Source organism: Pristis pectinata, chromosome 23, assembly GCF_009764475.1.
Source record: "Pristis pectinata isolate sPriPec2 chromosome 23, sPriPec2.1.pri, whole genome shotgun sequence".
Lineage (NCBI taxonomy): Eukaryota > Metazoa > Chordata > Chondrichthyes > Rhinopristiformes > Pristidae > Pristis > Pristis pectinata.
This window is the reverse complement of record NC_067427.1, coordinates 11,108,116-11,133,946: the sequence shown is the minus strand read 5'-3', so window position 1 is coordinate 11,133,946 and position 25,831 is coordinate 11,108,116. Positions and strand designations below refer to the sequence as shown.

The following is a 25,831-nucleotide window of genomic DNA, read 5'->3' as shown; positions in this document are numbered from 1 at the left end:
TTATTAAGTGGTGGAACTTGCACATTGTTAAATCATTAAGCAAAAGCATTAACAAAGGATGAAATGAATATAATATACACTTCCTCAAAAGACTATTGATTACAGACATAAATGTATGTGCACTTGAATTTATTTCATCTAACATTTTCAATGTGATGAAAGAGGCAATATGCCAGAACCTTCCAATGAAGAAATGTAGGAGGTAGATGATGTTGTGGTGCATCATATACAAAAAAATGCTAGGTTGCAGTTGCAGATGATGTAATTTTTTTTTAAATGGGCATTTTTTGTTTGCAAAGTTCACTTAATCCTTGATTAACAGGGGAAAGAGACATATGTTTGAACCATGGAATAATTTTGTCCCCATGGACAGAACAATTTTTATTAGAAAAACAAACTACTGCGTGACACCAGTAGTATTTCCTCTTTTCAAGAGATAAAAAACAAATGCAACCGAGCAAAGTCAGGAATAATAGTATCTTTAATTCACCAGGCTCATCCACGAAATATTGGGCACTACTGTCAGCATGATAATCTACCTAACATTGAACCATGGACAAGCAAAGTTATCTTTCAAAATTTTGTACAAAATTCCTTTTATTCCTACATAATAACGATAACTACACTATAAAAGTACTTCACCAACTGCAAAATGATTGGGAAGTCCTAAATTTGTAAAATGCGGTATATACATGCAAATTTCTTCTCTCTTATGTAGTAGAACTTTTTATTTTCTTAGGTTGAGTATTAAATTTACACACAAAAAGGAAGTCCAAAGTAAAACTGAACTTTTCAATTCTCAAAGGTTCCAATCAGACTCAGAACCTTTAAATAAGCCTCATCCACAGGTACAACTGATTTCATTCATCTTGTCTCTCATTTACGAACTTCTACTGTTTTACTGAAGTAATTAGGCTGCTGAGAAGAAAAACCTAGCAGTCTGACCCTTTGATGTGTAACTCAGCTCACTGTTATATACCCTACTAATAACGATTTTACAGAATAATCCAGTGAGAGAGTAGCTTTCTTTGTAATTCCTTCAATTCCTATCAAAATATTACTTCACACTGTAGATTAATATCAATTTTTCCAATATATTCTCTTCCAATCATATAACAATACATATTACAATTTCACACACATTTACCCCAAACTACCCCTCAAATTAGCAAGTGAAAAAGCTTTGACGTATTATTAAGAAGCAGTATTCTTGAGTATATAAAGCAAATACAATTTATGCAGAGAGTTTTGGTGACTGATTGACATACAGCAAGGATTTTAATTAACTGCCTAGTTAGAAGATTAATGGACAGATTTTGCTCACAGTGGTAGAGTGATAGCTCTTGCCCCTGACCTTGAAGAAAAATACCCAATAATGTCCTGTGATCTCTGGCATGGATTTCCCCTTTTCCAGTGTAGGTTATTAGCTCAAGGCCATCTCTACAACTGAACACCGCTGTTGTCATCAACCTGCCCAAGCATGGTACACACTGAAAAATTCCCACGGCCTACAAAGCAGGAAGTAATGAGCAAATTTTATCATTCACATTTACTAATTTTACAGAAAGTGAGATAAAGATTAGGATATACTTACAGGGTTAAGGTGAAACATCACAAACAGGATTTATTAAAAGTGAAAAAAATTAAAATCCATCACTTTTGAAATATTTAGGAGGCAATTATCATCCACATATAAAAAGTAGCTTTTTTTCTTACAGCTAGAGGTTTTAATTATTGCTTGGCATGCTACTAGAATCTCACATCTCATCCAAAAACACATGAAATTTTCAGGTTTTTTTTAAAGCAGCACTGAAGGCATCTAGAGCAGCATGGAATCACTGAAAGCAACGGCAGGATTTCCACAATTAAATACAAAATTCTTCATTCACAAGTTGCTCTCTGTTTCAGTGTAAGAATGTACTGATAGCAGAAAGTGACATTTTGCACATTTATTAAGTATATATTGGAGTATATATTATGCTAAGTACTTAGTATATTATGTGCAGTTCCGGAAGGAAGGATGCAGTTGCACTGGGAAGAGTGCAGAGGAGATTCATCAGGATGTTACCTGGATTGGAGGACTTTAGTTATGAGGAAAGATTGGATAGGCTGGGTTTGTTTTCCCTGGAGCGAAGGGGGCTGAGGATGACCTGATAGAGGTATATAAAATTATAAGAGGCACAGAGAGAGTCGGGAGTCAGAATCTTTTTCTCATGGTGGGGTTATCAAAACCAAGAGGGCATATGTTTAAGGTGAGAGGTAGGAATTTTAAAAGGGGATTTGAGGGGAAAGTTTTTTTTAAAAAACACAGTGAGTGGTTGATATTTGGAACTTGCTGCCCAGGGGAGGTGGTGGAGTTAGATACATCTAAGAGATACTTAGACAGGCAAGGAACAAAAGGATACGGACCTAATGCAGGCAAATAGGATTAATATACAGTAGATGGGCAATGAAGTCAGCATAGATTTGGTGGGCCAAAGGGCTCGTTTCAGTGCTGTATAACTGTATGACTCTCTATGACTCTACGACTGGGTCATTGTCACCACTGCTGATAGGTTTGACCTTTAATGGTCAACAGGAAAGAAAGCTGTTTTAATGATTTTCAATAGTGCTCACCAGGTCCTAGAACTAAATCCAGCTCAGAAGGAAACAGTGTCAACCTGAAGTTCTAAGGATCAAACTCAGAACAAAATCAAAAACCATTTACAAAATCAAAAATCATTTACTGCACCAGTATAAGATTCTACACTGCAGTCATCCTTATAGTTAGTTGTTGATTAGTAATTTAGTCTTAATTAGAATCAATTTACAAGTAGCATGCATGTGTGTCAGGTGTATTTACTGACTTCATACTTATTGGGAGAAGATCTCACAATGGGATATGCAAATCACACCAAATATTTATTTGGCATAGGTTACCAATGGGCAATTTATACACTACATTTTATGAAGGGTTCTGAATATTTACTTACTCGCTTGTGAATTGTGGGCTTCCACAACTAGTCCATCTCTGTCAGATGATGAGATGTGTGTCATTATTCTGGCTAGATTTAACCAACGTCACAAAGTTTAATGGAAACTAAAAACACTGTTCATAACATCAGCTTCTTAAACATAACATTAGCTTCTTAAACGTAACATTGTGCTGTTGGTGTTTGGATAAAAAGGCTGTACAAAAAAAAATCTATAAAATACACACTTGAAGGTAGAGCATGGCTGGGTTTTAAGAAATTGTATTATAATTTGAGGGTTGTTTTTCAATTGAGAGCTTGTTTTTCCAGTTGCATCAGCCAGGGCAGCAGAGTGGAGGAGCCAGCAGCTTTTTAAAAGTTGTTTATTGTAGGTATAAAAGGGAAGCAGGCTCTAGTGGAGTGGCCATTTTGGGGAATGGCCATGCTTGAGCTGTAAGCGCCACGGTTAAGTATAAGTGCTGAGGCTTTAGTTGCTCTGTTGTCGGCGATGCTACCTGACTTTGTTTTGTAGCCTGTTATAGCATGTAAGCCCTGCCACAACTGTTGGCTAGTCTGGAACTCAATTTTGGACTGCTATTGTCTCTTGGCATCCCTGACGGCCTTACAAAGGCCATATTTTGATTTCTTGTATAGGTCAGGGTCACCTAATTTGAATGCAGCAGTCCTGGACTTCAGTAGGGAATGGATCTCCCGGTTTCCGGTTGGGAACACCTGGATTGTCCTTTTTGGTACTTAGTCCTCAACACATTTGCTGATAAAGTCCGTGATGGTGGTGACATACTCCTAGCATTAAAATAAACACACTTCAACCTGTCCGTCCCATTGTGGCTATTACCTTACTCCTGCCAGTTCTTCCTTACAGACTTACTGGTCAAAACATCTACTGTACCTTCCTCTCAATCCTCTCACCTTCTGACCTGGTGCTCTGGTTCCCATCCTCCTGTCAAAATAGTTTAAAACCTCCCAAGTGGCACTAGTGAACTTCCCGGCCAGGATACTGGTTCACCTCTGATTAAGGTGCAACCCGTCCCTCTTGTAAAGGTCGCCTTTGCCCTAGAAGAGGCTCCAATGATCCAAGAACCTGAAACTCTGCCCCGTGCCCCAGTTCCTCAGCCACAAATTCATATGTTCTACCTTTTTATTCCTACCCTGACTAGCACGTGATACTGGGAGTAATCCAGGAACTACTACCTTCAAGGTCCTGCTTTACAGCCTCTTTCCCAATTCCCTATACTCACTGCGCAGGACCCCTTTCTACCTTTGTCGTTGGTCCCCATTGTGTACCATGACCTTGGCTGCTCACCCTCCCACTTGAGAATGTTCTGCAGCCACTCCAGGACATCCTTGACCCGGGCACCCAGGAGGAAATACATCATTCTGGCAGCTCTTCTGCAGCCACAGAATCTCCTGTCACTATTGCTCTGCCTGACTTTACACTTCCCTACTGAGCCTCAGAGCTGGCCACAGTGCCACTGTATTGGTTGCTGCTGGTGTGCCCTGATAGGTCATTCCCCCAATATCCCTTCCCGATGAGCTTAACATATTCTACACACGCTTTGAACAGAAGGGGATTGGAATGTCACCACCTGCCCCAAAAGCCTCCAACGCACCCGAATCCAGAGTCACAGTTGCAGACACAAGATTCGTCTTCTGAAGAGTGAACCTGCAGAAAGCATCTAGCCTGGATGGTGTCCCTGGCCATATCCTTAGATCCTCAGCAGATCAGCTGGCGGGGTATTTGCACACATTTTTAATCTCTCCCTGCTTCAGTCTGAGGTTCCCACCTGCTTTAAGACCACTATCATCTTGGTACCCAAGAAAAACAAGGTAACGTGCCTAATGACTACCAACCGGTGGCTCTGACATTCACCATTATGAAGAGGCCAGTCATGGTACACATTAACTCCAGCCTCCCAGACAACCTCGACCCACTGCAATTCACAGACTGCCAAAACAGGTCTACAGCAGTTGCCATTTCCTGGCAAACTTCTGCCACTTCCTCTGGAGCATCTGGACAGTAAATCTATGACTGGGTCATTGTCACCACTTGAGGATTTTTAAGAAGCTAGAAAAGAACTCAAGGAGGGAATTAGGAGAGCCTGGAGGGGCCATGAAAAGTCCCTGGCAAGTAGGATTAAAGAGAACTCTAAGGCATTCTACACATACATAAAGAGCGAGAGGATAACTAGGGAGAGGGGAGGACCACTCAAGTATAAAGGAGGGAACTTGTACTTGGAGGCGAAGGATGTGAGAGACGTCCTAAATAAGTACTTTGCCTCAGTATTTACCAAGGAGAAGGACGTGGAGGACAGGGAGATCAGTGTTGAGCGTGCTAATATGCTAGGGCATTTTGAGATAAAGGAGGTAGTGTTGGGTCTCCTAAAGAACATTAAGGTGGATAAGTCCCAAGGGCCAGATGGGATATACCCCAGGTTATTGAGAGAGGCAAGAGATGAGATTGCTGAGGCCTTGACCAAAATCTTCGTGTCCTCTCTAGCCACAGGCGAAGTCCCAGAGGACTGGTGAGTAGCTAATGTTGTCAAGGAGGGAAATAGGGATAATCCTATAGACCGGTGAGTCTCATGTCAGTGGTAGGGAAGCTAATGGAGAGGATTCTTAGGGATAGGATTTATGAGCATTTGAAAAACCATGGCCTAATTAGGGACAGTCAGCATGGCTTTGTGCAGGGCAAGTCGTGTCTTACTAACTCGATTGAGTTTTTTGAGGGGGTGCCGAAGGTGATTGATGAAGGTAGAGCTGTGGATGTTAGGAGGATGGATTTTAGTAAGGCGTTTGACAAGGTCCCTCATGGGATGCTCATCCAGAAGATTAAGATGCATGGGATCCACAGTGCCTTGGCCATTTGGATTCAAAATTGGCTTGCCCATAAAAGCCAGAGGGTAGTGGTCAATGGGACTTACTCTGGCTGGAGGTCCACAACTAGTGGTGTTCCGCAGGGATCCGTACTGGGACCTCTGCTATTTGTGATAATAGATAAATGACCTGGATGAAAATCTAAATGGGTGGGTTAGTAAGTTCGCAGACAATACAAAGATTGGTGGTTGTGGGTAGTGCAGGAGATCGCCAAAGGATACAGCAGGATACAGATCAGTTGTACATATGGGCAGAGAAATGGCAGATGGAGTTTAATCCAGCTAAATGCAAGGTGTTGTACTTTGGGAGATCAAATGTAAAGGGACAGTACACTGTTAATGTCAAGACCCTCAACAGTGTTGCTGTACAGAAAGATCTCAGGGTCCAAATCCATAGCTCCCTGAAAGTGGCTGCACAGGTTGATAGGGTGGTTAAGGTGGTGTATGGCATATTTGCCTTTATTAGTCGAGGCACTGAGTTCAAGTGTTGGGAGGTTATGTTGCAGCTTTATAAAGCTCTAGCTAGGCTGCATCTGGAGCATTGCATTCAATTCTGGTCGTCCCCGATAGGATGTGGAGGCTTTGGAGAGGGTGCAGAAGAAGTTTACCAGGATGATGCCTGGATTAGAGGGCATGTGCTATAAGGAGAGGTTGGATAAACTTGGGTTGTTTTCTCTGGAGCAGCAGAGGCTGATGGAAAATCTTATAAAGGTTTATCAGATTATGAGAGGCATAGATAAAGCAGACAGCCAGTATCTTTCTTTCAGAGTCGAAATGTCTTAATACTAGAGGGCATGCATTTAAGGTGAGCGGGGGCAAGTTCAAAGGAAACGTGTGGGGCACTTTGTTTTTAAAGACTAAGAGTGATGGGTGCCTGGGATGCGCTGCCAGGGATGGTGGTGGAGGCAAATACGATAGAAGCATACAAGAGGTTCTTAGAAAGGCACATGAATGTGTAGAGAATGGAGGGATATGGACATTGTGTAGGCAGAAGGGATTAGTTTAGTTAGGCATTTAATTACTAGTTTAATTAGTTTGGCACAACATCATGGGCCAAAGGGCCTGTCCCTGTGCTGTACTGTTCTATGTCCCATGTTCTAATCCCTTTAATAAATCCCCTATAGGTTCCACATGAAAAATCAAGACCAGATGCACTCTCCTGGAGGAGGACAGATGGAAACTCCACCTTTATATTTCCAGACTCCTTTAGCCACAGAGTGTATGTGCAATTTCTAAAGAAACTAGGGTGCTGAGCCATGAAAGAAGACACACCTTTTCATAATGATCAATCCATCACCCAAAATAACTTAGCTCAACAACATATTATTTTTGACCCAATTTTCAATGAGGTAAAAGTAATAAAGTGCAAGTTTAGTTGTGCTGTGTGCTAGACCTGTTCAAAAGTGAAGTCATGAAATTAGTTATCCCCTGAAATTTTCACTTTGTCTGCATATATTTAACCTTTAGGCGCCTACTTTCATCAAATGATGGCTTGTATCTTCATTCCCAAACCTTAAATAGATCTATCATACTGCTGGGAGCCAAGATGAGGACATTTTATTCTTATCCCTTTTTAGTCCGCATCTTCTGGAAAGACAACACCACCTTTTGTTGCATTTGCCCTGCTGAATTTCAGAATATTTTATAAAGTCATAATTAAGTATTAAAAACAATCCTTTCAAGCAGCTACAACCTTCTCAGTAATTCTCTGCAGCTATTAAAAAAATTCCAATTTCCAACAATGAACATAAATGAAGACTCACAATAACTATAAATGTCGCTCTAGTTAGCTGGAACATATTTAAACTAAGTTTGAATTAATGTCATCATTGAGCAATAGGAGTGATGTTAACTAGGCTTACAAACCACATACACTTGACAAATTTTACTAAGTATTGGACCTTTCCACTTCTAATATTGATCTAGATTTAAACCTAGGTTCCAGAGCGATAAAGAAAAAACAATATTCTAATATCCTCCAAAATAAGAAAATCAACAGGTCAGGCAGCACCTGTGGCGGGAGAAATGTGGTTAACATTTCAGATCAATGACCTTTCAACACAACTAGGAAAAGTTGGAAATGGAACTTTTCTAATATTTTGTTCTCTGGTCTCACTTCTTTCATCAAAAGCAGTTACCAAAGAGGACATGGTACCTAATCAGTTATGACCGTAACTGAATAACGTGAAGGTTATGGAAAGTAGTGAAACTGAATTTATATAATGATATTGGTGTGAAGGGAGCCAAGAGGGAAGTTGATCATGGACGTGGCCAATTTATCACTAAAAATTCCAATGGTGCCCTCATGTCCTTGAGTGAAACAAAGTTTTCACCTATTTGGTCTGGCCTACTTACTGTCTTTATGTGGCAGCAACTGCTGCCACACCAGTGATACTACATCTCAGAAATACAAGTTTGTTGAAATTTCTTTCAGCAATAAAAGTAGTGCTCACAAGCTGCTTAAAAACGGCCTTAAGTCAGGTTTCAAGTCCACGGGGAAAAGAACTTAATGGGATGAATTGGCCATGTCCACGATCAACTTCCCTCTTGGCTTCCTCCACACCAATACCATTATAATAAATTCAGTTTCATTACTTTCCATAAGCTTCAGTTTATTCACTTACAGTCATAACCAAATAGGTACCGTGTCCTCTTTGGTAACTGCTTTTGATGAGAGAAATGAGACCAGAATATTAAATATTGTACCAGCAACCTCCAAGAATAATAATTTGGTTGTTTTTAAAATACGCAACATCGTTAAAATTGCATTTGTTTTATTGCAGATGCAATATACACTGCATACACAACCATATGAAAATTCACTGAGATGTCAGGAGCTCGTTAAATAATAGATAATACTTAAACCTATGAGGATTACTGCTCCTGCACCAAAGAATAAATGCAGCTGCATAATTAGGGTTAAAGTGAGGGGAAGAGAGGGCAAATATCATAACCCTGCACAAATACTTTGGGGACCAACTAAATCTAGCTCAGATAGGCAAGGTTTCATACCACAAAACTATTTTGAATCTGGTACAAGGCATTATAAAAAAACCAAGCTGGTTGACACTCTTCTAAGGTGAAAGAGATGATGCATATTCAGGGCTCTACACATCAGGTGTAAAGTGGGAAGGTCCCATTCCTGAGCATTGTTGCTTGACCCACAAGCACTGAATTTCCTTTCATTTTTCTCCCAAACACGTACATTTTCTTCCTATATTTGGGCTTGCTTGAGTGAAAAACTGTCATTCTTTGCTGGTTCAATTATGCCTGCACATTTGTAGAGTTGATATTGTAATGGAGTCCCACTGATTTGTACATTACACTGCAAGTCGGAAATCTCAAGATTAAAAGCTAGTCTTATTAAAATTAACCCACAGGTTTCTCCACACTGTCACCAAGATTTGAAAGAAATGGACCCTATATGAAATGATGACAGGGAGACAACAATCACAAGCAATTCCTTTTGGTGCACAGAATAGGGTATCCCTGCATTCCTCCAATGATGTTACAACTCTATTAACAATCCATTCTTTATTTTAAAAGCCAGGTAAAATCAGATTTACACTCACAACAGGGAAATAGATATGCATATGTTGTAGTTAAGATACCTATATGCAGAAATAATTATTAATAGAAAAACTCTGAATAGCAGAAAACTGAATTAGGGCAAAAAGTGGTGGAAACACACATTCATCGCTGACGGAGGAGAAATATTTTAGGTTAGGAACCTTCAGCTGATCACCACTTCTGGTTACCTAGAATTTTTGAAAAGTGATACATCAAACTTTTAGGATTTCAGCAGATGGAATTTACTTTGTTTCAAAATTTGCAATTCCTTCTGATGTGAGTGGATGAGTGATCATAATTGTGACACTAAAATATCCTGGGCTATCTGTGTTTTAAGGCTTACAACAGCTTACAACAACAAAAGGAAAAGGTGCAATCAGCCATAATTTCCAATCCAGATCGTTATTCCATGACACCCTCCTGGCAAATGTAGATGACAGGGTAGAATAGCATCCTTTAAGACCTATTCATTGCTAATCGCCGATCTTGATTTTTCTACTCTTCTTGCCTATCCCCTTTCGAACTCGAAGCCTACCATTCATTAAGGACCAACCCCAATAACGTCATCAAAACCCACTGACAAGGTGGTGCTGCTACTGTTTGGTGAACTGATTTCTATTTTGTAGAGCCCAAATGACAGCTTTCACAATCCTCTTTGCTCTCCCTCTGGAGCACGACCCCACCACTGAACATCTGGCCATGGTCATTCCCTCATGACACTCCACAGCCGCCAAATTAATAGTCTCCCAACCCCACATAGCCCACTTGTAACCCCTATCCAAAATTCTCAAATAGAATTGTCCAGCAAGTCCACTGTTTCAACTTGCTCTTACCCCACTGAATTTACTTCTTTCTATTTCTTTAACCCGCTTGCCCAATCTCCTACCACTTAAATCTGTGAAACTTTTGATGTCTTCTGCCATTTCCTCATTGTTACAATGGAAATACACCTCCTATACCTCCAATGCATACCAGATGATTGTATTGGCCCCCTACTTCTTCCTTAAACAGAGGTCCAAATAGTTCCCATCCAGCAACACACTCATTCAACCTGGCTGAACTTATTCTCACATTGAACAGCTTTTCCCCCTACTCTAGTCACTTTCTCCAAATCAAAGCGTAGATGTGACAACTTGCATGGTCTAAGCTATGCCTGTCTTTTTATGGGATTTCATTGAAAAATTGGTATTGGTATATTATTGTCACTTGCACCGAGGTACAGTGAAAAACTTGTCTTGCATACCAATCGTACAGATCAATTCATTACACAGTGCAGTTACATTGGGTTAGTACAGAGTGCATTGAGGTAGTACAGGTAAAAACAATAACAGTACAGAGTAAAGTGTCACAGCTACAGAGAAAGTGCAGTGCAATAAGATGCAAGGTCACAACAAGGTAGATCATGAGGTCAGAGTCCATCTCATTGTATAAGGGAACCGTTCAATAGTCTTATCACAGTGGGGTAGAAGCTGTCCTTAAGCCTGGTGGTACGTGCCCTCAGTCTCCTGTACCTTCTACCTGATGGAAGAGGAGAGGAGAGAGAATGACCCAGGTGGGTGGGGCCTTTGATTATGCTGGCTGTTTCACCAAAAGACAGCGAGAGGTAGAGTCCAAGGAGGGGAGGCTGGTGTCCGTGATGCGCTGGGCTGTGTCCACAACTCTCTGCAGTTTCTTGCAATCCTGGGCAGAGCAGTTGCTGTACCAAGCCATGATACATCCAGATAGGATGCTTTCTATGGTGCATCGATAAAAGCTGGTGAGAGACAAAGGGGACAAACCGAATTTCTTTAGCCTCCTGAGGAAGTAGAGGCGCTGGTGAGTTTTCTTGGCCATGGCATCTACGTGATTTGACCAGGACAGGCTGTTGGTGATGTTCACTCCTAGGAACTTGAAGCTCTCAACCCTCTCGATCTCAGCACTGTTGATATAGACAGGTGCATGTACACCACCCGCTTTCCTGAAGTCAATGACCAGCTCTTTTGTTGACATTGAGGGAAAAGTTGTTTTCATGACACCATTCCACTAAGCTCTCTATCTCCTCTCTGTACTCCGACTCATCACCGTTTGAGATACAGCCTACAACTGTGGTATCATCTGCAAACTTGTAGATGGAGTTAGAGCATAATCTGGCCACATAGCCATGAGTGTATAGGGTGTAGAGGGCTGAGGACACAGCCTTGTGGGGCACCAGTGTTGAGAATAATTGTGCTGGAGGTATTGCTGCCTATCCTCACTGATTGCAGTCTGTTGGTTAGAAAGTCAAGGATCCAGTTACAGAGGGAAGTGTTGAGTCCTAAGTCTCAGAGTTTGGTGACAAGTTTGCTTGGGATTATTGTATTGAAGGCAGAGCTGTAGTCAAATAAACAATAGCCTAAGGTGGGTGTCTTTACTGTCCAGATGCTCCAGAGCTGAGTGTAGGGCCAGGGAGATGGCGTCCGCTGTGGACCTGTTTCGGCGATAGGCAAATTGCAGCGTGTCAAGATTGTCTGGGACGCTGGAGTTAATGTGTACCATGACCAGCCTCTCAAAGCACTTCATGATGGTGGATGTCAGAGTCACTGGTCAGTAGTCATTGAGGCATGTTACCTTGCTTTTCTTCAGTACCGGGATGATAGTGGTCTTCTTAAAAAAGTTGGGAACCTGAGATGGAAGCAGGGAGAGGTTGAATATGTCCGCAAATACTTCTGCCAGCTGATCAGCACAAGATCTGAGCACACAGTCAGGGACACCGTCTGGGCCAGATGCTTTCCTCGTGTTCACTCTCCGGAAGACTGATCTTATATCCTCAACAGTGATCTCAGGTTCAGTTGCATTGGAGGCTGTCAGGGTGGGTGGTGACAATCCACTTCCCTTCTGTTCAAAACGCGCATAGAATGCTTTAAGTTCATCAGGAAGGGATGCGCTGTCGTTAACAATGCAGCCCGTCTTTGTCTTGTAGCTTGTTATGGCATGTAAGCCCTGCCATAGCTGACGGCTGGTCTCAGACTCTATTCTGAGTCTGTATTGCCTCTTGGCATCCCTGATAGCATTCCGAGGGTCATATCTGGATTTCTTGTACAGATCAGGATCATCAGATTTGTGTGCAGCAGTCCTCGACTTCAGTAGGGAGTGGATCTCCCAGTTCATCCATGGTTTTCTGTTTGGGAACACCCGTATTGTTTTAGTCGTACTCAGCCCCCATCCTTCAACATTTTTTCTGGTACACAGACCACTGTATTGGAGCTGCTTCCTTCACTCATACAGAATTTTAAAAATTTCATTTTTTTTGCTGATAATTTCTACCTATTCTCACCTTCACATAGACCATCTCTGACTCTTCCCTTCCTTTTCTGAATTACTCAGTCTTTGCCTCAGGGTACGAGTTATCCACAAGAATCTACACGAGTCCATAGACTCCATAGCTCTCTCGACTGTACTACCTCCCTTCCCGCTTCCTTCCATTCTCCCTGTTCCTCTGGCTTTGGTATACCTGTTACAATGACAAGACCTTCCATGATGCCTCTACGACGACTTCCTTTTTCTTTAACCTCGCTTCCCCTCGATCAAAGTTGACAGAGTCTTTATCTCATCTATTTCTTGCTCCTCTGCTCTCACAGACCTTTGAATAGCAAGAGGTAGTACCTCTCTTACCTCTTAGTAAGAAGATCCACTGGTTCTTACTTTCCACTCCACCAGCTTCTGCATTCGATGGATCAACCTTTGCAATTTCTATCACCTTCAACAAGATTCCAACATTTTGAAGGATCATTCCCTTCATCTCTCCCTGGTTAACTCTTCCATCTTCATCAACAACTCTCTTTCTCATCACACTTTACTATGCAGGAGATTCAACACATGTCCATTTATCTCTTCCCTTGCCATCATCCAGGAATCCAAACTGTTCTGTCTTGTGAAGCAATGATTAACTTTCATTTGCTCCAGTGCAAGTTAATAAACACTTGAATAAAAATACATGTTTCACAGTCTGTTTTGGATTCTTTCTCAATCTATTCATAAATTCAATTTGGATCTGCTCTTTCTCCCTGTTGTTCAGTCTCAAATACATGTACATAGCGTGACACATAAGCTGGTACTGCAACAGGACCACGGCTAAATTTCAATTCCAAGGACACCAGAAATGACAAATGAAATCCCCAAGGGATTAACTGACATCACCTACACTACTCTAAATTAGCCTTTAACTCACACCCAATCATCTTCCCTCTTTTAAAACAAGGGTCTAGGCAATTACCAATGTATTAATGTTGCTGCAAGTGATTCCAAACTGCAATTAATTCATGCATGTGACAATATTAATTTGACTCGAATGGAAGTCAGGCTTAAGAGGATATATCAAGATTTTTCTGATAATAAAACCTATAGTTTGAGATTATATAGCATAAATCATCAAGCAAAAAATGATGTGGAATTTCACTTCCCGATAATCAGCATTTGCAATTTTATAAAAATTGCAGTATTCTGAAAATCTAATGTTGTGAGGCTCATTATTGAAAACAAAGAGTCTTAAATACATTCAGCAACCGGAACAAGTTGCTACAAGTTTCAAGCAATGTTGCAACTAGTCATTCTCCCAAAACCAATTAACAATGTTTAATAAAAAAGAGAATTAGGTGCCAAATTTTTAAGCAAGACAGCATACTTGGGATGGAAAATGTAACATGTGCAAATGGAAAGAAAAAGATTTCCATAATTCCTGACAATTCCCTTCACTTCTGCTCTCTTGGTAAAAGCTGAGAGTTGTGACAGTTTCAGGGAGGGAAGGAAAAGCTTTTCATGTCTGATAGGCACCATTTTGAATTGTGATTTTGTGGGGAAAAAAACTTTACCATACATTAAAATATACACTTAAAAAAACTGTCATTCTCGTTAGTGTATTGCAACAAATAAACTTGCTTTTTAATTAAAATCAAGTTCTTTCCCAGCTGGAGTCAATTCTATCCCTGTCCAGTTAATTTCTATTAAGCATAACCACATGACAGCAGCAAAATATCCAAAGATTTAAATAAATGCCAAAAAATTTAACAAAATGTAATAGTGTGAGGAAATGGCTTCTGAGAAGTAACCCTCAGAAACAGTATCAACTTTTTAGCTGCCTTTATTCAAATAAGATGGTTATTTAAGTCTCAAACTAGTCCTTAAAATACTCTAAAATATGTTACACATTTTATAAACTCTGAAGAGCTGCATTCATTGTGCAACAGGCATGGGCCCAATGAGGCACAGACAAATACAATGATATGTATGGAGGATTACTACCAAGAAAGAGAGGTCTTCCAGTGACCTGGTCAGTACTGACACTTCCCATCTGATAAACCAAATTAACCGACAGCATTACTACTTGTTAGTTACCCCATGATATGAATAACTAGATAATAAAAAAAAGACTATTTTGCAAATCAACCAGGTGAAGCTTTACTTCATCAGGCAGGAAGCAACCCCAAGAATTAAGAAAGCATGTCATGCCACTTTAAATTTCATAACAGAGATTTCAAATAGAGTCCCTTTCATTTTCCTTTTTTTGCTCAGCCTTCTTTTCCTTCCTTTGCTGAAGGTGGTGCTTCATGCTGATGTTAGCAGTCCTCCATGACAAATGAACCTGGACAAGGAGTGACATCATATAGTCATCACATGGTCCATCCATACAAATATTATTTCCCAGAATGGATAGAAGTAACATTCCTGTTTACTTTTTCCAGTCTACTGCTCAAGGAAAGTATGACTATCTCTAGCAGGTCAAGTTATACCACAGACCAGTGAGCTAACCTATCATCTTTCTGCTTTGTACAGCTTGGAATCACGTCATGGTGGAAGTTACACATTGAGCAGACAACTACTTAATCAAGTTCTAATCACTGGGGAGAATTCACAATAAATCAAGCTATTTGGTCCAACATGTCCATTTTGTTCGATCTCACTAGCTGTAACCTTAATCCTAAAATACATGTAAAGCTGAGCATTTGCTGACTATGGATTTTCCAAACCAAATCTAAACCTCTCAAATTTCACTGAAAATCTTTCGGATCAGGCAAAGTCTCATTGGACCATTGTGAAGAAACTGAATCCTGTGAATAATAAACTCTCACACAATCCAAATTTAAACCTGGAACCATGATTCTTTTTACTCCAATGTTAAGGCGATGTGCTGCAGCTGCATGATGTGGGAGCTAGTGGACCCTGCTGTGGTGCACGGAGACCACATGTGCAGTAGGTGCTTGAGACAGGAGGAACTTCGGCTCGGAATTGATGAGCTGGAGTCACAGCTTCAAACACTGAAGCATCAGGGAAGGAGAGAGTTATGTAGATCTGTGCATCGGCAGGCAGTCACCCCACTTAGAACAGGTACTTCTAGGGTCCAAGAGGCGGGTAGATGGGTGACTGCCAGCAGAGAGAAAGAGAAAGGGAACAGGCAGGCAGAGCAGAGGACCCTGGAGGCTGTTCCCCTCAAAAACAGGTATTCTGTTTTGGATGCTGTTGAGGGGGATGACCTACAGGGATCAAGCGGCAGTAGCCAGGTCTCTGGCACTGGGACTGGTCCTGCTGCTCAGAAGGGAAGGGAGGCGAAGAGGAGGGCAATAGTGATAGGGAACTCGATAGTCAGGGGAACAGACAGGAGGTTCCGTGGACATGAGCGAGAATCCTGGATGGTATGTTGCCTCCCAGGTGCCAGGGTCAAGAATGTCTCTGATCGCGTCCACAGCATTCTTGTGCGGGAGGGAAAGCAGACAGAAGTCATGGTACATGTTGATACCAACAACATAGGTAGAAAGAGGGATGAGGTCCTGAAAAGTGAGTTTAGAGAGCTAGGAAGAAGACTGAAGAACAGGACCTCAAGGGTAGCAATCTCAGGATTGCTGCCAGTGCCACGTGATAGTGAAGGTTGGTGCAGGGGGCAAGGTTTTAGATTTTTGGATCATTGGGATCTCTTCTGGGGAAGGTGGGACCTGTACAGATTGGATGGGTTACACCTGAACTCGAGGGGGACCAATATCCTTGCAAGCAGGTTTGCTAGTGTGGTTCGGGAGGGTTTAAACTAGTTTGCAAGGGGGATGGGAACCGGAGGGATAGGTCAGTGGAAGAAGTGCATGGAGTAAAGCCAGATCTATCATATAGAGAGGCTTTGAGGAAGGAGAAGCAGAGTATAGGGTATGAAAGTAGTAAGGTGGATGGACTAAAATGCATTTACTTAAATGCAAGAAGCATCAGGAATAAGGGTGATGAACTGAGAGCTTGGATAAATACATGGAACAATGATATTGTGGCTCTTGCAGAGACTTGTCTGTCACTAGGGCAGGAATGGATACTGAATATTCCCGGATTTCAGTGTTTTAAAAGGGATAGAGAAGGTGGGAGAAGAGGAGAAGGGATGGCATTACTGGTCAGGGATAATATTACAGCTGCAGAAGGGGTAGATAATGTAGCAGGATCCTCTCTAGTCAGTTTGGGTGGAAGTTGAGCACAAGAAAGGAGCAGTTACTCTACTGGGAGTATTCTATAGGCCCTCCAGTAGCAGCAAGGATACTGAGGAGCAGATCAGGAGGCAGATTTTGGAAAGGTGCAAAAATAACAGGGTTGTCATCATGGGAGACTTCAACTTCCCAAATATTGATTGGCACCTGCTTAGTACCAAAGGTTTAGACAGGGCAAAGTTTGTTAAGTATCCCCAGAATGGACTCCTATCACAGTATGTAGACAGGCCAACTAGAGGGAATGCCATATTAGATCTAGTATTAGGTAATGAACTGGGTCAGGTGACAGATTTCTCAGTGGGTGAGCATTTGGGGGACAGTGACCACCTCTCTCTAACCTTTAGCATTGTCGTGGATGAGGATAGGAGCAAAGAGATCAGGAAAATATTTAATTGAGGAAGGGCAAATTATGAGGCTATAAGGCTAGAACTTGCGAATGTGAATTGGGATGATATTTTTGAAGGGAAATGTACTATGGAGATGTTGTCATTGTTTAGGGATCTCTTGCAGGATGCTAGGGATAAATTTGTCCCGGAGAGGCAGAGAAAGAATGGCAAGGTGAAGGAACCATGGTTGACAAGAGAGGTGGAACATCTAGTTACGAGGAAGAAGGCAACATATGTAAGGTTTAGGCAGCAAGGATCAGATAGGTCTCTTGAGGAATACAGGGTAGCAAGGAAGGAACTTAAGAAGGGGCTGTGGAGAGCAAGAAGGGGACATGCAAAGGCCTTGGCGAGTAGGGTTAAGGAAAACTCCAAAGCATTTTTCACTTATGTGAAGAGCAGAAAGATGACGAGAGTAAAGGTAGGACCGATTAGGGATAAAGGTGGGAAGATGTGCCAGGAAGCTGTGGAAGTGGGTGAGGTCCTCAATGAAAACTTCTCTTCAGTATTCACCAAGGAGAGGGGCCTTGATGACGCTGAGGACAGTGTTGGTAAGGTTAGTGTTCTAGAGCAGAGGTTTTCAACCTGTGGTCTGCGGACCCCTGGGGGTCCGCGGCGGGTTGCCAGGGGGTCCACGAGCAAGCCAAGAAAAAAAATGGAAAAGCGACCTGTTACAAAGACGTAGCTTACTTGCTTGCTCCAATTTTCCACTATTCAGAAAATCGGCCATATCTATTCTATCTGTTATAGGCAACAATCTTAGAGACTTAGACGGAGTTCCCTTCTGGTAAGCTGCCGCTTAATATTCGATTTGTGTAGTCAGTAGTGTTCACTACTCACTACTATTCTGTTGTGCACTGTAGTGTTAACGAGACTGAGTGACGTTGTTGGTGTGCCTTAATAATATTGCTTACTTACCGTGCATTTACACCACTGTGATGTCACTGTTAAATGAAAAGTGTGCAAGCGTGTAAATTTTAGATTAGTTTTGATAATTTTATCAGTAATAGTAATTAAACTATCCAGCGTGTATTGCTGAGTATGGAGAAATTTCTGAAGAGAAAAGCTGACCAGAAACCAGAAGATTCTGATGACGAAGGGGATAAGGGTGACTGAAAGAGAAAACAACGCAAGTACGATCCAGAATACATTTCATATAGCTTCATTGCAGTCGGGACAAATGTGGACCAACCTCTCTGGCGTTGTGTGTTTGCAAACACTGTCCAATGATGCAATGAAACCAGCGAAATTGAAGCGCCATTTAACAACAGTGCAACATTGCCAGTAAGCCGAAGGAATACTTTGAGCGGCAAAAGGAGCTGTACCTCAAGCAGAAAGGCAAAATGACAGCCTGTGCCACTGTAAATGAAAAGGCTCTTCGCGCATCATATTTGGTAGCATTACGAATAGCAAGTTCCAGAAAGCCTCACACAATTGGAGAAGAGCTTACACTGCCTGCGTCAGTAGATATGTGTGAAGTTGTACTGGGAAGAGAATCCAGTCAAAAACTGAAAGCCATTCCACTGTCTGATAAGCAGCCATCTGACTTCTGTATGTAGCAACAAATGCTTATGCTCGGCTTCCATTTCACGGCATATGTTTTCAAACAAACGATGATTGAGCAGCTTGGCACAGTAAGCAGAAGAATTGGCGATATGGCGGAAGATATACAGATCCAGCTGATAGCACGTCTTCAGCAAGTCAGATTTGCGAAAGTACTGATGTTGCCAGTGCTGTGTAGTTGTTGGTTTACGTTTGATATTGCTGGGAAGGAGAGGCTTTGGAAGACTTTTTGTTTTGCAAGGCGCTCCCAGGGTGTACAACCGGTGAAGAACTTTTCTGTGTGCTTGACACTTTTTTTGTACAATCGGCATTAGCGTGGACACAGTGTATTGGAGTATGCACAGATGGTGCTGCTGCAATGACGGGATGGAAGTCGGGTCTAGTCGCACGAGTGAAAGAAGTAGTTCCACATGTAGCAGCAACCTACTGCATGATTCACCTTGAGGCTTTGGCTGCAAAGGATATGGATGAAAATCTTGCAGATGTGTTTTCCACGTGCATTAAAATCGTTAACTTTATCAAAGCCAAGCTGCTCAATCATCATTTGTTTGAAAACATATGCCGTGAAATGGAAGCCGAGCATAAGCATTTGTTGCTACATACAGAAGTCAGATGGCTGTAATGAGGCTGCGTTGTGCAGCGTGTATATGAATTGCGAGATGTGGGTTGCCAGATTAGCTTATCTTGCAGATATTTTCAACATTTTGAACAGCTTAAATCTATCATTGCAAGGACCTGGCTCAAATGTTCTGAAAACGCATGACAAAATCAATGCCTTCCAGAAAAAAACTCCGTATCTGGAAGGGAAGATGCGAGCAAGGCATCTATGATATGTTTCCATTGCTGGCTGACTTTCTGACAGTGAATAAGACTAAGACAGAGGCCATTGTGAGCACCGTTTTGAACCATATTCAACAGCTGTCACATTATTTCCATGAGTATTTCGGCGACGATGACACAAGCATGTTTGACTGGATTCGAAATCCATTTGAATGCATGCTTACTGATTTAACTGGACGTGAACAAGAAGAATTGGCTGAACTGTCATCTGACAGGACTTTGCGCTTGCAGTTCAACCGAATGTCACTGTTGTCGTTCTGGATAGCATGTTCCCAGGAGTATCCACTGCTGTCCGGCAAAGCCGTCAATGTTCTGTTACCATTTGCAAACACTTACTTGTGCGAAGTAGCATTTTCTGCAGTCGCTGCCATGAAAACCAAATACAGATCAAGACTGAATACTGAGGATTCATATGCGTATGTTTGTCGCGCATACCACTACGTTTGGACAAACTCTGCGTGCAAAACAGGCACAACCTTCACATTGAACAGAACACTGAAAGACGCCACTAGTAATTATCGGTGATTGAAATAGTCACTATTTCAATAGGGCCTATGTGCAGTAATTTAAGTGTTGTATGCATGAATTATCGATTGTTTGATTTTGTGGGCCTTGGGGGTCTGCCATCTAACAAGGACATGTTCTGGAGGGCCACAGCATGAAAAAGGTTGAAAGCCACTGTTCTAGAGCATGTTGATATCAAGAGAGAGGTGGTGTTGGAGCTGTTAGAAAATATTAGGACAGATAAGTCCTCAGGGCCTGACGGAATATTCCCCAGGCTGCTCCGTGAGGCGAGGGAGGAGATTGCGGAGCCTTTGGCTAGGATCTTTGAGCCCTCATTGTCCATGGGAATGGTACCAGAGGATTGGAGGGTGGCAAATGTTGTCCCCTTTTTCAAAAAAGGTAGTAGGGATAAGTCCAGGGAATTCTCGACCAGTGAGCCTTACGTCTGTGGTGGGCAAGCTGTTGGAAAGGATTCTTAGAGATAGGATCTATGGGCATTTAGAGAATCATGCTCTGATCAGGCACAGCCAGCATGGCTTTGTGAAGGGCAGATCATGTCTCATGAGCAAGAGATAGCGAGAGAGCGAGAGAGCGCGCAGGCAAGACAGAGAGAACCCAATTGAAAAACAGCATAATAATGCAATTTCCAATTGATCCAGAAACCAGTCTCTCTCAAAACTTCACTCTTGACTTTGCGGCACTGTGGAAAGGAAAATAGAAATCCGTTCTTCAACCTTTTCAACATCAGACACAAAATTCTCATTGGATTATGGTTAAAAATCTCAGTTCATGTTCTTTTGCAAAACCTGCTCCTTTGATGGCAAAAAAAATATATACTTGGTTATTCCATCTTTTATCCTCAGAGTCAGTGATGGTCAGAAAGCAGCACTCATTCTTCTAGGTTAAATATTATAAGGTTTAAGTCATGTATCAGAGACTTGAGCACCACAACATACACTTTCAATCCAGTGAGAGTCTGAGGGAGTGCTGCATTACTGGAGGTGCTATCTTTTGAATGGGATATTAAATCAAGGCCTGTATGATCCCCAAGGACATAAAGGAGAACAGCAGGGCAGTTATCCCCAGTGTCCTGGCCAATATTTACCCTTAAATCAAACTCACTAAAATAGGTTATTAAGTCATTATCACATTACTGGTTGTGCACAAGATGGCTGCCTTATTTCCTACATTACAGTGGTTGGTTATAAGTTTATTGCACTTACTTGCGAAGGCTATTCTGACCTCCCAGAGTCACAATCAGAACCAATAAAGGCAAGGACAGCAGGTGTATGGGTACACCATTACCACTGGGTTCCCCTCCAAGTCACACACCAGCTTGATTTATAAATATATCACCAGTCCTTCATCATATGGGTTTAAATCATAGAATTTAGGGTTTAAACCCTAAATCCTTCATTATATGGGTTCAAATAACTATTTCCTTGAAATAAAAGTCACTACTAACTTGTATTCATGATAGTAGATTTGCGTAACTTGGGCATTGTCAGTCGATAGATGATAATTATAGTCGTAAATATTTTGGCCAGTAAATTTTAAATTATCCTGTATCAGTATGCATTATTGTAAGTGTTTCACAAGAAAGCTCATTTAGGAGCTCAGCATTTTTCAATTTGTCGATATTCTACTTACTTTCCTTCTACTAGTACATATCTATGTCAAACTGCCCATGGAAAATGTCAAAAGTAATGCATCCAGATTGAACTACAAGGGTAACCAACATTGCCCCACAAATTTCTATTCTCAATCCAATTTACATTAATTGTACACACAGTATTCAAAAGCCCAAATCTATGAATCTTGACATATCCCCACCTTAAATTCAAATAACAGAATTTAATAGATGGATATTTATAACATTGTAATTTTAATAAAATGTAAGAAAGGTGTGTAAAAATTGAATGTCGTGTTCACAGCAATAATGAAAAAAAGCACAATTATAGATTTTATTCTTCCAAAGGTAATGGTGTCCAGACCCAGGACCTTAAGTTATTTAACACATGGGTGAAGTGTAAGTTTGTAACTCTGAAGTTTAGTGTTTCAGTGCTTAGTGTTTAACATATGCAAGTTGGCCCAGCAATAACACTGCATCATCCATTCATTCAATGATCTTTCCAACAGAAATATTTGTAAACTAATTTTCCTCAAACTATCATGACTGCTTTTTTGATTCCTGTATTGTATCAAACTTTGTGCAGATTATATAAACTGATATCATAACTTCCTCTACTAACATTAGACTGAATCAAATTGTTGGTTAAGACATTCAGGCTCTGTGTTTTTCATGCTTACTGAGGTCAGGCATCAAATTGATCTTTTGTTAAACTATTTTTATTACATTCAGAGGAAAAGAACCTGAAATGAATAAAAGCAGTCAGGTTGGCACTGTAATGTTTTTTTATTTGGCCAGCTCTTCATTATTAAACATTTCTTCATTTTAATTGCAGAAAAGCTACTTCACTGAAATCTTACATCACTGAAGATTCTTGCAACATTTTATTTATTGGAAGCTCAGAAAAGCAGGAATTTTAGCATCAGAGGAGAATGATTCAGTCATTTTTTATTGTCTACCTGCAAAATTCAATATCAGAAGGAATGATACTCCATACTTTAATAATTTATTCCGATTGCCGAAGAAATTGATTAGCAGTCATCAATGCTTATCACATACTTAAAAGGTATTTAGTCCTCAAGTCCAAAATAGCTCTGTTGGAGGTTTAATTCATATGTCATGCAACTTTCACCTTTGTAGCAACTCCGTGACATTCACAGCAGATGAGGAAGACAAGGGAAATGTCATTTTCACAAAGCTGAGAGCAGAGCAGCTCAGTATGGACATCAATTTCTGATTTTCTGCATTTAACAGTGCATCATCTCCTTGCATGAAGTTGCTGCCACATGAATAACAAGTCATTAGAATCATAGGATCATTAAGCCATATGAGACAGCTATTGAGCCCATCCAGTCCTTAAACAGCCAAATCTGACCCATGTCAAATTTTTATGGTCCCTATCATGTAATAACTTAACCAGATAATTGAACAATAAATTAACTCCCCTGATTGTTGTGAGATTCTTTAACTATATAAATTATAAACCATACATAAAAATTGCTAAACAAATAACTTGAATCAAAGTGCTAATAGTATAGAAATTAATCTAGTTCTTTTGTTGAAGTGGTTTTATTGAAATATTGAAAGAAATTATTATATTAAGAAAACCTGGTGCATGTTACAAATGAATTTTTCAGGAGATGGTTGTTTGGATCAGCAGGATTTCTTTCCATTCCTATAAATTAGCTGAACTTAGATGCAAGTAGACTTTTTTTTTGGGAGTGGGAGTTGTGTTGAAGGGTGCTAAAAGTGGGCAGAAGATGACATTGTCCATTTTGAGGAAAACAGAACTGGATGGATGGATTGGGAGGGGAAGGGAGGGGAAGGGAGGGGAGAGAGAAGGGGGAGAGAAGGGGGAGAGAAGGGGGAGAGAAGGGGGAGAGAAGGGGGAGAGAAGGGGGAGAGAAGGGGGAGAGAAGGGGAGAGAAGGGGGAGAGAAGGGGGAGAGAAGGGGGAGAGAAGGGGGAGAGAAGGGGGAGAGAAGGGGGAGAGAAGGGGGAGAGAAGGGGGAGAGAAGGGGGAGAGAAGGGGGAGAGAGAGAGAGAAAGTGAAAAGAGAGAAAAAGAAATAAAGAACGAACTTTAGGGGGTAGGTAGCTGAAATAATAAACAGTGCAGGTGCAGATAGAAAAGATTAAATAGGAAGGAAATTGAGCTGCCATGTTTTATACACAGGGATATTAATTGCAAAGCTAAAGAAAGCAATGTTGAATTTATTCATCACATTGATTAAGCTACTGTTATAGGAAAGAAAGGGTAAAGCAAAGATTCATCAGATACTACTAACAATAAAATAATGATGTTAAGAGGAGGTTTGGAATTTTTTCTTCTAATGAAAGGTAAATAACAAATGTAATGAAGGTTAATTTTAACTTAGTCTTTGAGAGAATAGACAATGAGATAGTTTCCACTAGTTAGCAAAATAGCAACATTGTCCTACAAATAAAAATACAGCAAAGCACAAAGGGATATTAAAAATATTTTTACTGAGTTTCAATTAAACATGTTTCACACACAACAATTAATATGGATATGTTAGCTAGAAAATGAATGTAAGAAATAATGGTGAGACTATCAACCGTCACCACAGGGAAAATCTGACAACTTCCAGGAATACACACTTCTTCGGTTAAACATTGAAACACAAGGTTCTATCAATAATTTCCTGCTCCTCCCATAGGGACTGTTGCTTTGCAATCTTTCCAGCATTACTTTCAGAGATAAATGAAATAAGGTTGGAAATAATTTTGAAAATTTGTAACATTGTCAAAAAACTGGTAAGTGGCCTGCTTTGTTCCACAAGGTGCAAGTAGTTTTAAATGCTGCACCAAGTCATAATTACTTGTTAACAAATTCTTGTTAACAAAATCTGTGGCTCCAAAAAACTAAAACTGGTGAACTATCATTCCATCAGCTAATATTTAAAAATTCCAAAATAATAAGTCTTTTTTTTAAAAGTTTAGCTTTTATTAAACCTCATCTAATCTTTATTTCATACTTTATAAAATGCTTAGAAGTCATAATTGTGCTATTTACTTCCTAGTTTGTTGCTTGTGAGATTTCTCCATTGTGCTTGGCATCCTGCAGCAAATGTTATCAAGCAAATAGACCAAGTACTCTGGTACTGATACCTGACAGCACTGACACTGGGAGAAGGGAACCCGCCAAGCGCCAGAGATTATGAGGCTATAGTGGAAACTTCTATTTCAGTCTTTTCATTAATGAGTACAAAATTGTGGCCCGTATGCAGAATGATGTGGGGAAAAGGAAAAAGAGGAGATAGCTCTTCTTATGGAGCAATTACCATCACAGAATTAAATGGTGTCCTTTTGTATTATCACCTCTGTAATCTTATGAGAAATAATTGGTTAAAACAATTCCAGTACTTAGATTTTATGTTTTACAATGAAGATTTTCAATATCCTATTATTAAGCCATGGGATAATAAAATTCAGGATAAGAGACACATCCTGTGCTAAGGTTGTAAACTATACATTTAGTTCTCAGCTCAAAGTAAAATTGAGGCATGCAGCACTTTAGATCTCTTTTGAGTTCACAGGAGAAAATACATGATAGAGGACCCTCCCATTTGGAGACATCCAAATTGATGGGTTCTGCAACAATACATTAGAAAGACGTTTGGCAGTGATAGATATTTGAGTGGTGGTCAAAAGTACTTCAGGAGAGTATACATTTACAAAGATGAAGGTCATATCTGGCAAGTCTACTAATGTGTTTTGATTTCAAGTCAGCTTCCCAGTACCAGGATCCTAATCCAGATCCAGGATTTAGAGTCCAACTGCACAAGATGCTAAATTTCATTACACGACATGTTTAGATCACATTCAAGCTTTTTTTCCCTCCAGATGGGTCACAAAATCTTTTAGAGAAATGAAAAGCTGTTAATTACTCAGAGGAGCAGATTCATGTGCAACTTTTGTCTAGGTCAGTTGAGCTCATGGAAAACAGTAGCAGGGAAAAAAATTCCTCCCGTCTTAAAAATACTTCATAGTGCCAAGTAAATAGTTGGA

The 25,831-nt window shown here is 40.7% G+C and overlaps 1 protein-coding gene across 1 annotated transcript in view; it reads right to left on the bottom strand.

Moving 5' to 3' along the window:
- Positions 1 to 25,831, bottom strand: part of med27 (mediator complex subunit 27) — a 226,707-nt gene that overhangs the window by 88,179 nt on the left and 112,697 nt on the right. The gene's annotated exons all lie outside the window — the stretch shown is intronic.